The sequence below is a fragment of the Jaculus jaculus genome, chromosome 19 (assembly GCF_020740685.1).
Source record: "Jaculus jaculus isolate mJacJac1 chromosome 19, mJacJac1.mat.Y.cur, whole genome shotgun sequence".
NCBI classification, from domain to species: Eukaryota; Metazoa; Chordata; class Mammalia; order Rodentia; family Dipodidae; genus Jaculus; species Jaculus jaculus.
Genome location: NC_059120.1, coordinates 53,774,577 through 53,790,306, shown reverse-complemented (window position 1 = coordinate 53,790,306; position 15,730 = coordinate 53,774,577). Strand labels below are relative to the sequence as shown.

Genomic DNA, 15,730 nt, shown 5'->3' with positions numbered 1-15,730 from the left:
GCGTCCCTGGCGGGGACCCGGGCTCCGAACCCGGAGCGTCTCGGCCGAGCCCTCCGCCTTTTCCCGCGCACAGCCGCAGGGCGGATGCGCTTCGGGAACGACCGTGGACCTGCGGGCTGCAGGGCGGGGAAGACGCGGGCTGAGCATCGGACCTCGAGTCCCTCCAGCTTCTCCCCCAGCCGTCGGCAGCCCCGGGACTCCGCCCGCCCTGGGCCTCGGACACGCGCGGATCCGGTGTGGGCGTGGGAAGAAGCCGACGGTCACGGGGACCTGCACGCGCTCACGCCCTTTTCTCTTTTGAAGCCTAAGTCTTCCTTTTGGTTCTCCATGTAAACATTCTCCCCAGACACACGTGCTCCCTGGTGGTCTAGTGGTTAGGATTCGGCGCTCTCACCGCCGCGGCCCGGGTTCGATTCCCGGTCAGGGAAGCTGTTTTTGCAACACCTCCTACCAAAGATACTATGCATAAGATGAAGAAACAAGATACAATGGACAGACTTCCATTTGGCATAGAGGACTGCTCTGCTCACCTTACTAACTCAGTTTTACCCAGTTACACCTGGACTCACCATTTCCATTTGCTCCTTTTCAAAATGAGTGAAGCTTCCTTTCTCAGTAAACCTAATCTACAAACTCAGTCAGGCCAAAAGCTTGACTAGGTGCTTCTAGATCTTGTCAAGTTGAGTGATATTAACCATGGGCAAGGGCAAGGCCTAGGTTTAATTCCAAATGCGAAGTTGGGGAATTTCTTCTGATCAAATAAATGATAGAGGGCATTAGATACATTTTTAAAAATCTGTTCAAAAGAGAAGTAAAAGAGAATAAATTTACGTGGAATAAAAGGTTGCTGAGATGACCTGTAAGTAGAAGAGAGGAAGTCATAGATTTATCTATCAAAAAAAACCTACAATATTTACTGATGGGCATGCTTTTAATATCATCACTTGGGAGGCAGAGGTAGGAGGATCGCGTGAGTTTTGAGACTATATAGTGAATTCCAGGTCAGCCTGGGCTAGAGTGAGACCCTACCTTGAAACACCCCCCAAAACAAACAAACAAACAAACAAACAAAAAGCTACCATAATCAGAGTTGACCAATAGCTCCAAGTCAAACAGCAGAGCCAGAGAATACAGCGGCTGGCCGTGGCTCTCACCGGTGGGCCTGTCCTATGCAACAGGAAGCCATGATCTCTGTTGGCCTTTTCTCCATCCTAAGTGTGTGCCAACCCACGGGTAAGTGTGTGCCAACCCACGGGTAAGGAACCCCCTCATCCAGCACAGCTTTGCTGGGGGGAGCCCAAAGACCCCTGCTGGAGTGCGTCAAGCTCCGCCAGCAAGGCTGAAAAAAGCCCAGGGCAGTTGACTGGCCAGGTCCCTTGGCGCAGCCTGGTGGAACGGAAAACCAGCGAATCCGAGTCATATTCTGCTAATAAAAATGAAATGTATAAAAATGAAATGTCAGCCGGTTGTGGTGTAGGTCTTTAATCTCAGCACTCTGGAGGCAGAGGTAGGAGGATCACCATGAGTTCGAGGCCACCCTGAGACTACATAGTGAATTCCAGGTCAGCCTGGACTAGAGGGAGACCCTAACTGGAAAAAGGGGTAACCTTGGAGGCTGGTGAGAAGGCCGGCAGAGATGACTGGTTATTTGTTGAGGAGGCCCACTGGAGATAAATTAGGCCAGCCATCGCATTCTCCTTGTCAATGGTAACTCTCCCTGGAAGACTTCTGAGTTTTGTGTTTGAAAATAATAGCGTTCCCTGACCGGGAATCGAACCCGGGCCGCGGCGGTGAAAGCGCCGAATCCTAGCCACTAGACCACCAGGGACACCTGGATAGCTTTTTTTTTACCAGGTGGCTCATCAAAAGGAAGAGCTTAGACCCTGACGTCCATTTCTCCAGGCGACCTGGCCCACCCCAGCTCGGGCTCACACCTGATCCACGCGTGTCAGAGGCCCAGGGGCATCAAGCCTGCGGCTGCTGCTGGGTCACCAGCCCGGGCAGCTCCCTGCGCACCGCCGACGCTCAGCCCCGGTCTTGCCGGCCCTGCAGCCCGCAGGTCCACGGGCGTTCCCCGAAGCGCATCCGCCCTGCGCCTGTGCGCGGGAAAAGGGGGAGGGTTCAGCAGAGAAGGTCCGGGGTTCGGAGCCCGGGTCCCCGCCAGCGCGCGGACGCCGAGGGACGCTGGGTTTCAACAGCGAGCTTCGATGACAAAGCAAGGGCGGGAAGGTGGTGGGAGCTGCAGGGTGGGGGCGACCCCCAGGCCTTGCCCTCCCATAACCGGGTGCTGCTCTCTCGTCTCATGACCCGCAACCCCACTGGGGAGTGGGGCAGGGAGGAAGGATCGATGTCACCCACACGCGGATGTGGCCACACTAAGTTTCTACATAATAATAATAATAATAACAAAGGCTGGGCATGTTGGTGCACACCTTTAATCCCAACACTTGTAGGAAGATCACTGTGAGTTCGAGGCCAGCCTGAGACTAGAGGGTGCGTTTCAGGTGAGCCTGGACTACATGAGACCCAACCTTGAAAAACAAAGTGGGGGGATCAATGGCCTTCCCTGTAAACTAAAAGCTCAGGGCAATAAATAAAATAAAATAAAATAAAATAAAATAAAATAAAATAAAATAAAATAAAATAAAATAAAATAAAATAAAATAAAATAAAATAAAATAAAATAAAATAAAATAAAATAACAGGCATTCAGCCTCATGAAGTTTGGCACGTTCCCTGATTGAAGTGCTCCCGTTAGCCTAGATGGCCTTGAAGGACCAGGGACCATCTGAGTCTCCTCCCTTGGACATTCCTGGATGAAGAAGCCTGTTCCGAACAAGGACTCAAACTACAATTTTCTTATCCTCTGCACCTGGTACAGCCTTCTTTTTCCTTAGGATCCTCCTTATAAACTTGCACCCTGGCCTGGCTCAGTGCTTCCGCCTTCATCCTGCGCGAAAGCCAAGGCCCCTCGCTGTTTCAGTAAACAGTCTTGTCTGTAGAGATCAAGTCCGGTGTGCTCTTTTGCTTTTCTCTTACACTTTCCTTACACAAACAAACAAGCAAATATATAAAGTAAAAACCAAAAAGCACAAAAACGGTCCAATGCGACAAGCTAAGAGGAATGCCTGGAAACACGAAACTCAATGTTAAACGAAAGTAGAAACGATTAACATTAACTTTCTATACGTATAAAAGCAAATTTTATTCACTGCACCTCGTTCTCAAGAGTGACACTGCGGCCCCTGCACGCGTCCTAGGCGTTCCCCAAGAAAAGCCATTTTCCCTCAGCAGCTGCTGTTTGGGGGTCACCTCCTCGTCGGCGGTCACTGCTGACCGTGCTCGGGCTCCGGCGTCCATCCAAGGCCTTGTGGACGGGCCCGAAGGGGCTGAGCACGGGTTCGGGGGTGTCCGTCCACCAGGGCCACGCCAAGGGACCCGGCGAGCCTTCCCGGCGGCGCCCGCGCTCCGGCCGGACTCGAACCTGCGCCGCGGCGCTCGCTCCCAGGCCCCAGCAGCGCCGGCCCCACCGCCCCGTCCCGCCTCAGCCCGGCTCCGCACGGTGGGGACCTGCGGGGTGCAAGCGAGGGACAGCGGGCGTCTAGGGCGTGAGTGCAGGAACCCGGGCAGCCCGCCCGGGGTCACCTGGATGGCAGCGAGCTCAAGGCAAGGCAGAGTGGACCAGGTGGGATATCCCACACTGGGTGGCCCAGGTGCCTGATGGTGATCCATTCCTCTGCAGACCTGACCCCAAAAAGTCAAGTCCCACTTGGATAATAAGAGAAAAAAGAGGTCATCCGAGGAAGGTCCCACCGAGACTTGAACTCGGATCGCTGGATTCAGAGTCCAGAGTGCTGACCATTACACCATGGAACCTACGCTTCAGGTGGCCCATTACGCACCCATGACTGGGTATTGTATCGCCTAAGACTGTGTGATCCCAGCCCGGTTCAAGAACGTTCTGCAAAGTGCCTAACTTGCAGCCCTGGAATTTTCGTCAAAGACAAGAAAATAAACCGGACGTGGTGTCGCACGCCTTTCTTTAACCCCAGCACTAGGGAGGCAGGAGGATTGCCGAGAGTTCGAGGCCACCCTGGGACTATATAGTGAATTCCAGGTCAGCCTGGGCATCCCCACAAACAAACCCACCATAGCTGGCCGTGGCCGAGCATTTCTGCACCCCCAGACCCCACGGACACGCAGGAGAGAGGGAGAGACCCTCGGCTCGGGGAAATGCGTGAATGAGCCACGAGAGGACGTGGTCGTGGGCTTGCACATCCGAACTCCCGTGCGCACACGCTCGCGTGGGTCTTGGCTGCTCCCTCCCGACCCCCGTGGCCGGGCGTGGTCACGCGCATCCTCCGCCCCACGCCGCCCCGCCCCGTCCCGTCCCGGGCACCCCGGTTCCCGCCGCCCGCGGGGCTCCGGCCGCGGCCCTCGGGGCGCCGGGAAGGGAGGCGGCGGTCGTGTCTCTGTGGCGCAATCGGTTAGCGCGTTCGGCTGTTAACCGAAAGGTTGGTGGTTCGAGCCCACCCAGGGACGAGGGGTCTCGATTTTAACACCGTCCTACCCTATAATATCAAGGGAAGAAATAAAAATTCTTATCAGTGACAAGAGTGATAAATGTGAGAAAATACATCCTCTTGGTCCCACAAATTTAACCGCAGAGACGTAACTACCTTAAAGCAGGAGATTTAGTTCATAGGCACCGGATGTTCATAGGCACCGGATTCACGCTGGAGGGGTACCACTGGAGTCATTGTATTTAGGTAGCTGTGATTTTACCAGCCCCTGGAGGGATCTTCAACAAAATCGCCTATTTACTTGTATTTATTTTCTAAAAATATTTTTTTCTTTATTTATTTGAGAGAGTGAGAAAAAAGCAGGGGGAGGGAGAGAAAGAGACAGAGAGAATGAGTGTTCCAGGGCCTCCAGCCACTGCTAAGGAACTCCAGGTGCGTGCGCCCCCTTGTGCATCTGGCTTACGTGGGTCTTGAGGGGGGGGTTGAACCTGGGTCCTTTGAGTGGCAGGCGCCTTAACCACTAAGCCATTTCTCCAGCCACTATATAAATATATATGTTTTAATAAATTCATATATATATAAATTGATGTTATTCAAAATACAGTGCCAGAACATCATCACTTGAACCTGCTCATAATATAATGCTAGTCGTCAAACACCTATCTCTGCTCAGGTTACACTGGGCATGCCCCACCCCCTGCTAGTGGTTGCTGGGATTAATGCCAGAGCAACGCTAGTTACCTGCGATTCTGCACAACCAGTGTAGGCAATTCCTGAACAGTTCACCGTCCTAATCCTAACCCACCCCAAACACACACCCGCAACGTGCACACATCACGTTACAAAATAAGACCCAGCTGGGTGTGGTGGCGCATGCCTAGAGTGAGACTCTACCTTGAAAAACCAAAAAAATAAAATTAATTAATTAATTAATTAAAAAAATAAAACCTACATCTAGCAGATGCTTATACACAATCACTCTACAGTAATGCTTATTATTAAATTAAGATATAATGACCTGGTTCATGCACTCTAAATCTTTAAGATGGAGAACTACATCAGCAGCAGGTGGTTATATGCACAAACAAATGTTAATGTAATAGAGAAAGTGAAGACGTTTACTCATTAAAGCTCCACACAATTAAAGGCCCACACAGGGCTAGAGGGACCACCCAGCAGTTAAGGACCCAGGTTCAATTCCCCAGGACCCACGTAAGCCAGATTCACAAGATGACACGTGCATCTGGAGTTCATGGCTCACTCTCTCTCTCTCTGTCTCTCCCTCTCTGTCTCTAATAAATGAATAAAAATAAATTAAAATGTAAAATATATTAAAAAATAAAGGCCCCCACAATGAAGGACTAACATTTTGTATTGCAAGGCCAGCAACGTAAATCCAAATCTAGTTAAATGACCAACTGACTAGTCTCTTTGATTCTCCTACCTCTGCATCCCGATTAGATTAAAGGCATGGCCACCATATCCTGTTTAATCCTGTTTCCCTGTTTAATACCATAAAATTATGGAAGATAGGATCTGGAACGCTTCTTTCTTTCTTTCTTTCTTTCTTTCTTTCTTTCTTTCTTTCTTTCTTTCTTTCTTCCTCCCTCCCTCCTTCCCTCCCTCCCTTTCTTTCTTCCTTCCTTCCTTCCTTTCTCTCTCTCTCTTTCTTTGTTTCTTTCTTTTGTTTAGCCCAGGTTAACCTGGAATTACTACGCAGTCTCAGTGTTGTCTCCTCAGCCTGCCAAGGGCTGGCTTGTTTAAAAAAAAAAAAAAGATTTATTTATATTTATTTATTACAGACAGAAGGAGAGAGAGAGTGAGAATGGATGTGCCAGATACTGGAAAAAGAGCTCCAGACTCATGAACCACCATGTGCATCTGGTTTATGTGGGACCTGGAGAGAGTCCAACCTGGATCCTTAGGTTTTGCTAAGCCTAAACCACTAAGCCATATCTCCAACCTGTTTTTTTTTTTTTTTTTAGGGGGGGGAAGGGTAGGGTATTCTGTCTAGCCCAGGACACTATGTATTCTCAGTGTGGCCTAGAACTCACAGTGATCCTCCTACATCTACCATCCAAGTGTGGGATTAAAGGTATGTGCCACCATACCTGGTAGAATTTGGAATATTTCTGTACCAACATGGATGTTAGTGTTAAATGCAGCTGAAATAGTTACACTGGAAAAACAGAACTTCAGAAACGTGGGAATGACATACAAATGCTAAAGTAAACTCAGCACAATTGACATACCACACTAGGTACAAGAAACTGCTTTTATATAAGTGAACTTTTTGAACTCTATGTATGCAGGACCAGCAATGTTAGATAATCCAGACTCTTATGCTCTCATGATACACATAAACCTTTTCCACTTATTGAATAATATCTTTCTATATGACACACTGATTATATATATACACACACGCACACACACACACACACACACACACACATACTGATGCAAATATTGAGAAGGGAATAAAATAAAATTTATCATAGATATTTATGTACTCATATTCAATCTTCTCATAACTTCTCATTTAGCAAAGGAAAACATGAATTAAAGCCGGACATGGTGGCACACACCTTTAATCCCAGCACTTGGTAGGCAGAGGTAGGCGTATCACTGTGAGGTCGAAGCCACCCTGAGACTACAGAGTGAGTTCTAGGTCAGCCTGGGCTAAAGTGAGACGCGACCTCAAAAAAAAAAAAAAAAAAAAAAAAGCAAACAAACATGAGTAGGTGTGCATTCTTCGATTCTAAACAGGTGGTCATGCAACTACATCTCCATGCACTTCACATTCCTCTGTCCCTCCTGGTGAAAAAAGGTACACTGGTGGTTTTCATGGAGACTCTTTTAGACAGGATGGATAAAGTTTTCCCACAATGCATTGAAAATCTCTCCCTAAGTCCCACAGTGCACATCAAAGACTACCCATGAGGTTCCAGATCATACCAGTAGGTGACATATTTATAGCTCACTCGTTTAAGTGGGTTTCTCCCATAAACACATAGAGAATTTTTGAGATCCCTTTTCTCTCTGTCAAATAAATAAATAAATAAAAATTTTAAAACGAGTACCTCAAAAAAAAATGTACCTCTTTTCCTTTTTTATTCATTTATCTGAGAGAGAAGGAGCGAGAGAGAATGGGTGCACCAGCTCCAGGTGCTGCAAACGAACTCCAGACACATGCGCCACCTTGTGCAGCTGGCTTACGCGGGTCCTTAGGCTTTGCAGGCAAGTGCCTTAACCACTAAGCCATCTCTCCAGCACAAGAGTACTTATAACAGGGGTGTTGGCTGCTAGTTTCCATTCACTTTTTATGCACATCACACTGAAGACCCCTCTGCAGTGCCAGAAGGGAGTCTTATGCCAGAGTTGGTAGCAATAGGCAGTGCTCCAATATAGAAATTTTTCTCACCAAAAGCTGCAGCTGAAACGAAAGATCGGCTGGCCAGTGTCGTGGTCATTTCCACCCACGAGTCAGACCCCGGAAAGTGTGTCGTACATGAGGCTCAGTGTCCTCGCGTAAATGCAGTCATGGCCAAGGCTACTGCACCCCACTGCCCAGCACAAGGGAGAGGCTCACCATCGTCCACTCATCTTTCTCGGTGTCCGGTCTTTCTACAGTCCTCCGGTTAAGTTCTCCACCTGCATTACCTCTGCCAATTGCACAGATACGCCTTTGCACCAAATCAAAGATGCTCTGAAGGAGACAAAAAGCATGGGGGTCTTTGCAAACCAGGTATCTTGTTGTGCATCAAGCGAATAAGAGCGATTCGCAGTTCTGAGGGCAGTCTGGAGTTTGCTTGTTTTACTGTGGTTAGTTTTCGTATTCTTCAGGGGAACTGGGCGCCCTGCGATGTAGATGTCATTCACAGGGGTCACAAGTGTCCCAACCTCATTCGAGTCAGCTGGTGACTATGTAACTTGTAAACTTTTTTCTGCCTGCAGGCTGTAACAGACAGAAGAGTACAGAATGCAAGAAAAGCTGGGCATGGTGGCGCACGCCTTTTAATCCCAGAACTTGGGAGGCAGAGGTAGGATAGCCATGAGTTCAAGGCCACCCTGAGACTCCATGGTGAATTCCAGGTCAGCCAAAAAGAGAGAGAGAGAGAGAAAGAAAGAAAAAGAAAAAAGAAAACAAAGGGCTTTCCAAAGAGGTTTCAATGAAAATCATCATCTCCTCTTTCTCCACCTCAAGTCTTGGTTTGAAAACCTTGGGCGCGGATGGTCTGCTACAGACCTTGAGTCACTGCAGACACATCACTGAGTGGGAGTCCTTGGAATCATGCTGGTTGTTTTTCAGAATGGAAGACAAATACTGGGTCGCTGATTCTGAGCTGTACTGTAGGCACAGCATAACAGCTTCCCAAAGGCATCTTCCTTTTCTTTTCCTTTCTTCTCTTTTCAGAAAGAGAGAGAATGAGAATTGGCGCCAGGGCCTCAGCTCCCGAAATCGAGTTCCAGACGCTTGCGCCACCTAGTGGGCACGTGCCACCTTGTGCTTGCCTCACCTGTGTGCGTCTGGCTCATGTGGGATCTGGAGAGTCGAACATGAGTCCTTAGGTTTCACAGGCAGGCGCCTTAACCACAAACCATCTCTCCAGCCCAATTTATTCCTTTTCTACATTTAAGCTGTCACTACTGAGAATGTCTATCAGTAGGTCATGTGACAGCTGCATGAAAGTTTCCTGTACACAGCAGAGACCTGTTGCTCCACCATTCCTTTCCACCCCACACCCCAGGTAGGGTCTTCCTCTAGCCCAGGATGACCTGGAATTCACTAAGTAGTCTCACGGTGGCCTTGAACTCACAGTGATTCTCCTACCTCTGCCTCTCAGTAAAGGGATTAAAGGCATATGTGACACCATGCCCAGCATCCATTTCCTCTTTCAAGGAAAGAAAACCACCTAGTTCTGTACTTGTGGACAGTCGTCCAGTCAATCGGCACTTGTTGATGACCTGACTCTGCCTGGGGAAGAGAACCACTTTGCTCTGTACAGGTTGCTGTTTTGCTTCTCTGTCATCAGAGCTGGGTCCACTGATGATGAGCAGTTTTCCCCCATGCTCTTGAAGGATTCAAGCCATAGTGATCTTCTTGACGATGTGTTTGAGGCTTCCAGTTGGTTTTGAAATCTGTGCAGTTTTGCTGGACTGTCATCCAGACTTCACTGCAGCTGTTCAGGATCAGCACCAAGTTTTACTTTGTTCACTAAAGTTCACAAGCAAAAAGGAAGTTATGGGATCCCAGCAGACTCGAAAAAGGAGTGTCTCAGCTGATCACAGAGATGTCAAGCCAAAATGTAAAAAAAAAAAAAAAGTTGGCAATTTGCAAGGGTAATTAATAAAGCCCAAGATAATTCTTTCAATTTACTGTAGCACTAAACCCCACAATTGCCAGAGTCAGTGGTTAAAGATCTGATCAACAGACGGGAGCCTCCTCTTCCTGATCCCTTTCACCAAGCATTTGCCCCACGTGGCTGGGAGGCTCCTGGGGTCTCGGGCGAGGCTGCATGGGCCGGAAGGCAGCTCTTGAGGAGAAATACTGAAGTGAATCTGCACAGCCATTACTAAGAAGCCCCTGGATCCCGTTGTTTGATCGGCCATTATGATCCAAGCCGTGTAGATAGACTTGCTCTGTATCCCACATGCCCTTTGCAGGAGACACATCTTCTAAGAAGATACCACATCCGAAATGTCTGGGACAGCTTGGAATTACTTAGACGTGACAGAGCAAGTCCTCTGGCCTGCAGAAATAGTCAAGTGATCAAACGCAGTGTATGCGAACAAGGGTGACCCGAAACTTACATGTAAGCAGACAATCAAAGCATCAGTTTAATTTAAAACTTAGGTGAAACGAGAAAAGTAATAGATACAGGGAGAGGAAGAAAAGGCTTTGTGGGAGTGAATTCAGAGGATTCTAGTGACAGTTCTGGGCTTGATAGGATGCCCAAGTCTCTGGAGCACTGGTTCCCCCCAAACCCCAGGTCGTTAGAAGACTCCCACAAAGCACGGGTGGGTCGGGACCTCAAATGAGCACAAGCCACGGAAGAAAGGAGGGCACTGGCGGTATTCCTGCCTTGTTTTGAAACGCTATGTGGTTGGAGATTGCAAAAATAAAAATAAAAGCACAAAAGTAAGACAGCAGAGTCGAACCGACAACCTCTGGATAAAGGATGCAGCGCTTTTAGCCGCTGAGCCAGCGGCACACGAGGCGCGCCCGGCCCTCCGCGGCGCTCACGGCTCCTCCGGCGCCAGGCGGAGCCACAGCTGCGGCGCTCGGGCGGCGGCGCCGGGTCGGAGAACCGCAGACCCGCGGCCCCGTCGCGCTCGCCTCGCCCCGCCGACCCGGCGTCCGGTTCCGCAGCGGGAAGCAGCGCAGGCCTCGGCCTCCCGCCCGCGCCGCGTCCCCGGGGCCCGACGGAGACCGGGCGGCGGCGCGAGCCGGGGCCGAGCGCGGAGAGACGCGCGCCGGGCCGCCCGCGACCTGCCGCTCGTCCCCGCCGGGGTCCGGGTCGGGATCGGGGTCCGGATCGGGGCCGGGACGGCGCGGGGACCGTCGGCGGGCGGCGGCGCTACGTCAAAGGTCGGCCGGCGGGAGCGCCGCGCGTCGCCGGGCGCGTGGCTCGCCGTGATCGTATAGTGGTTAGTACTCTGCGTTGTGGCCGCAGCAACCTCGGTTCGAATCCGAGTCACGGCAGCGCTTCCCTTTTGCTCCCGCCGCGCTCCGCCAGCACCGCCCGTGACGCCCTTCGCGCCGGCCCCGCCCCGCGAGAAGCCCCGCCGCGGCCCCCGGGCTCTGAGCGCCCACGCGCGAGGCCCGCGCCCCCAGCCGCACTTCCCTCCAGCTCGGCACCGCCGCGGAGGAGACGCAGAAGACCGGCCGACACGGCCACGGTGTCCCGGCCGCACGCGCACCTTGGCCCCGCCAAGCCCTCTTCCTGGGGACCAGGGCTCCGCGGACGCTGAGCGCGACGCTTCCTCTGGACACCTGGGCAGCTGCGCTGACCCTCGCGACGGGCGGCATGAGCGTCTCTCTGCACTGAGGGGCTCGGGCTGTGCACGTAACTCTAAGCGTTTCATCGTTTGGGGGTTATTGTTGTGTTTTGGTTTTTGTTTTTAGGAAGGGGCTCACTCTAGACCTGGAATTCACTACGTAGTCTCAGGATGGCCTTGCAGTCGGCCTCCACCGTGCTGGGATGAGAGGTGCGCTGCCAAGCCAGGCAGTATTTTATGATTTTTTTAAAAAAATAAATTAACAGCTTCCCAAATGGCATTTTCCTTTCTTTTTCTAAATGGCATTTTCTTGGACCCTAGAGGCCTCATGGATGACCCAGAGCTCTGAGACAATGTTTTGGTCATTTATAACCTTGTTATCTTGCGTGTGAACCCCCCCTCCTCGCTCCCTCCGAAAATCCAGCCCCACACATAAAGACGTTCTAGACGTCGACATCCCTAGGCCGAGACGATGTGCTTTGACCCTAGGGACAGTTAAAGGGACGCAGCCCCACACGCACGCGCCTCGCTCGGGTACGCAGCGCACACAACCGCACAGAGCGCACAGCGTGGACTTACTCCTCAAGCACGAACATAGTCAGACGTGAAGAATGCCGGGTGGGTGGGGGGTCAGCAGAGGTGCTCGGTACTGTCCAAAAATGAACGGCCAGGCACGGTGGCCCAGGCCTGTAAGCCAGCAATTAGGGCGCCGAGGCAGGGGTCAGGACTCCAAGGTCATCCAGCCAACATCGTTTCAGACCATCCTGTGCTACTTAAGACCTTAAAAAGAAAGAAAGAAAGAAAGAAAGAAAGAAAGAAAGAAAGAAAGAAAGAAAGAAAGAAAGAAAGGAAGGAAGGAAGGAAGGAAGGAAGGAAGGAAGGAAGGAAGGAAGGAAGGAAGGAAGGAAGGAAGGAAGGAAGGAAGGAAGGAAGGAAGGAAGGAAGGAAGGAAGGAAGGAAGGAAGGAAGAAAGAAAGAAAGAAAATAAAGACAAGAAATTAGAACTGGTCTATGGGACCTTATGCAGTGGAGAGAAGGGCAGGGCGGCTCACTTGTCCAGGCCTTGATGGGACGAATGCAATGGACACTATCTTGATCTGGGTGTTGATACCTGAGTGTTGATCTTGGTTCTATTGTTATTCTATCTAACCTTTCTTTTACTCCCATAACTTCTCTCTGGTATAAAGATTGTGAATGGAATGCGGACCATAAAGACGACTTTGCAATTTGAAGTCATCCCAGTGTCGTTTGTGAGCAGGATGGGAGTGGATGGAGGCTGGTGCTGAGGCGGGCGGGTCAAGCCAGGTGAGGCCCCGTGGGCGTCAACACCCAGGACGGCAGAGGGAGCCAAAACGCGAGCGCTGCCGTGACTCGGATTCGAACCGAGGTTGCTGCGGCCACAACGCAGAGTACTAACCACTATACGATCACGGCGAGCCACGCGCCCGGCGACGTTTGGCATCGCTGCACGCTGACCTTTGACGTAGCGCCGCCGCCCACGCCCGGACCGGTGAGGATCGGCGAGGCGGGGACTCGGTCCCGGTTCTCAGAGACGCGGCCGCTCGTCCCGATGATTAGTCCAGCCTGGGAGGACCCGAGGGCACCGTTGGTCACGCGCAGTCCTTGTCTGTATATGGCTCAGGCCCTTGGCGGGGTGTGCTGCTGCTCCATGGCCTGTGGATCGAGGCCACCATTGGTCCTCAAGTGACTTTTTCACCCTTCTCCAACCACACTTTCTTTCTTAAAAAATAAATAAAAAAAAAATATATATATATATATTCCAGATGTTTTTGCATTGGACTTTATGTGAGTGTTGGGGGCTTTTCACGAAAGCTGGGTGTGAGGGCACACGCCTTTAATCCCAGCACTCAGGAGGCAGAGGTAGGAGGATCACTGTGAGTTTGAGGTCACCCTGAGAATACAGAGTGAATTCCAGGTCAGCCTGGGCTAGAGTGAGACCATACCTCGAAAAAACAAAAGAAAAAAGAAAAGAAAAGAAAAGAAAAGAAAAGAAAAGAAAAGAAAAGAAAAGAAAAGAAAAGAAGAGCAAGCATCTTCAGCCTTTGATCTACTCCCTTGTAGAAGACTTTTTTTTTTCTTTTAAGTCCTATTTTGAATATTTTCTTTTTTCACATGTGTAAGGATGGTACGTTCGTGTGTGTGTGTGTGTGTGTGTGTGTGTGCCAGTGCACATGGGTGAGGGTCAGAGGACAATCTCTGATGTTCCCCAGGGCACACAATGCTGTCTACCTGGGATTTTACGTGGCTACTGGGGGTCAAACTCAGGACAATTACTGAGCTATTTTCCGCACATATTTCAAAAAAATTCCTGGCTTAGTGTCCCTGGTCATTTGTTCTTCAGCATGGCAATCCCTTCAGTGAACTTGTCATCTATGATATTTCATTTACTTAACATTGCTTATTTATTTACAAAATGTATTGATTACAAAATGTGTTGAGAGAGCATGGGCCCACCAGGGAAATGCCACTGCAAATGATCTCCAAACACATGCGCCAGTGTGTGCACCTGGCTTTACTAACTGACTAATCTAAAATCTAATTTTTTGTTTGTTTGTTTCTTTCTTTCTTTCTTTTTCAAGGTAGGGTCTCACTCTAGCCCAGGCTGACCTAGAATTCACTCTGTAGTCTCAGGGTGGCCTTGAACTCACAGCAATCCTCCTACCTCTGCCTCCCGAGTGCCGGGATTAAAGGCATGTGCCACCACGCCCAGCTAAAAATTAATTTTAAAACTTGCTTTTTTCCACCACAATGAGCACTGACAAAAACAAGGGGGCGGGGGGGGACTGGCAGAGCCGGGCATGGTGGCACATGCCTTTATCCCAGCACTCAGGAGGTAGAGGTAGGAGGATGACCGAGAGTTCAAGGCCACCCTGAGACTACATGGTGAATTCCAGGTCAGCCTGGGCTAGTAAAACCCTACCTTTCAAAAAAAAACACACACAAAACAGAGGACTGGGGAATCAAAACCAGATTCACAGACTTTGTGAGAATGCGCCAATAACCTCTAAGCCATCTCCCCAAACCTGATATTTGATATTTTCTAAGAATTTTTATCAGCATTTTCCATAATTATAAAAAAAATCCCATGGTTATTCCCCCCCTCCACACTTTCCCCTTTGAAATTCCATTCTCCATCTTATTACCTCCCCATCACAATCATTGTACTTACATATATAAAATATCAACCTTTTAAGTACCCTCCTCCCTTCCTTTCTCTTCCCTTTATGTCTTCTTTCTAACTTACTGGCTTCTGCTACTATATTTGATATTTTTATCTTAAAATCTTTAAATTTTCATTTGGGCTATATTTTCTCTATTCCACTATGCTTTTCACTGTTTGGACCTGTATTTTTTATCGATTTATTTCCAAACAGAGGAAGAAGAGAGACAGAAATGGGCGCACCATGGCCTCCAGCCACTGCAAAGTCCAGATGCACGGGACTCCTTGTGTACCTGGCTTGATGTATGTTTTGAGGAATCGAACCTGGGCTCTTAGGCTTTGGGGGCCAGCACTGAGCCATTTCTCCAACTCCCATGTTTTGAGATGTCATATCTCCATGATGTGATCCTTACCACAATTCCTGGCAAAAACCCCAATGTGCAATTTTGTGGGTACCCGGGAAGAGCTTTGCCTATTCCTCTCTTATTCATCTCTTTTAGGGGGTTTAGAGTGAGAAGGGCTTATGTTGTCCTCCTGCAGTGAGCAGGGCTCCGGGAGCTGGGGGAGCTGCTGGACCTGGAGCTGCAAGATGAGCTGAGCGACCCGGATGTGGAGACTGGAGCAGGGCTGGTGCGGGAGGCTGAGCTAGACTCCTCCCTGGGGCCATCACCTCCTCCCACCCTACTGAGTCACTCACAGGGACTTTTTTTTTTTTTTTTTTTTTTTTTTTTGAGGTAGGATCTCAGTATAGCCCAGGCTGATCTGAATTCAATATATAGTCTCAGACTGGCCTCAAACTCATAGCCATCTTCCTACTTTTGCCTCCCAAATCCTGGGATTAAAGCATGTGCCACGCACAGCAAAAAGCAAAAAAAAAAAAAAAAAAGTGTCATTCCCATACCGGGAGTCGAACCCGGGCCGCCTGGGTGAAAACCAGGAATCCTAACCGCTAGACCATATGGGAGATGCCCTGCCACCTTCCAACACACCGATAGGTGATAGGACACTGTTCTCTGTCCACAAT

At 49.9% G+C, this 15,730-nt stretch overlaps 7 non-coding genes across 7 annotated transcripts; 3 read left to right on the top strand and 4 right to left on the bottom strand.

Moving 5' to 3' along the window:
- The first annotated feature begins 356 nt into the window (after window positions 1-356).
- Trnae-cuc lies at window positions 357-428 on the top strand. The gene has a single exon. It is a non-coding gene; the product is annotated as a tRNA-Glu (tRNA).
- A 1,328-nt stretch (window positions 429-1,756) lies between these two features.
- Trnae-uuc lies at window positions 1,757-1,828 on the bottom strand. Its single transcript has one exon. It is a non-coding gene; the product is annotated as a tRNA-Glu (tRNA).
- A 1,976-nt stretch (window positions 1,829-3,804) lies between these two features.
- Window positions 3,805-3,876, bottom strand: Trnaq-cug. The gene has a single exon. It is a non-coding gene; the product is annotated as a tRNA-Gln (tRNA).
- A 592-nt stretch (window positions 3,877-4,468) lies between these two features.
- Window positions 4,469-4,542, top strand: Trnan-guu. The gene has a single exon. It is a non-coding gene; the product is annotated as a tRNA-Asn (tRNA).
- Window positions 4,543-11,157: 6,615 nt separating this feature from the next.
- Window positions 11,158-11,229, top strand: Trnah-gug. The gene has a single exon. It is a non-coding gene; the product is annotated as a tRNA-His (tRNA).
- Window positions 11,230-12,887: 1,658 nt separating this feature from the next.
- Window positions 12,888-12,959, bottom strand: Trnah-gug. Its single transcript has one exon. It is a non-coding gene; the product is annotated as a tRNA-His (tRNA).
- Window positions 12,960-15,598: 2,639 nt separating this feature from the next.
- Window positions 15,599-15,670, bottom strand: Trnae-uuc. The gene has a single exon. It is a non-coding gene; the product is annotated as a tRNA-Glu (tRNA).
- Window positions 15,671-15,730: the final 60 nt, after the last annotated feature.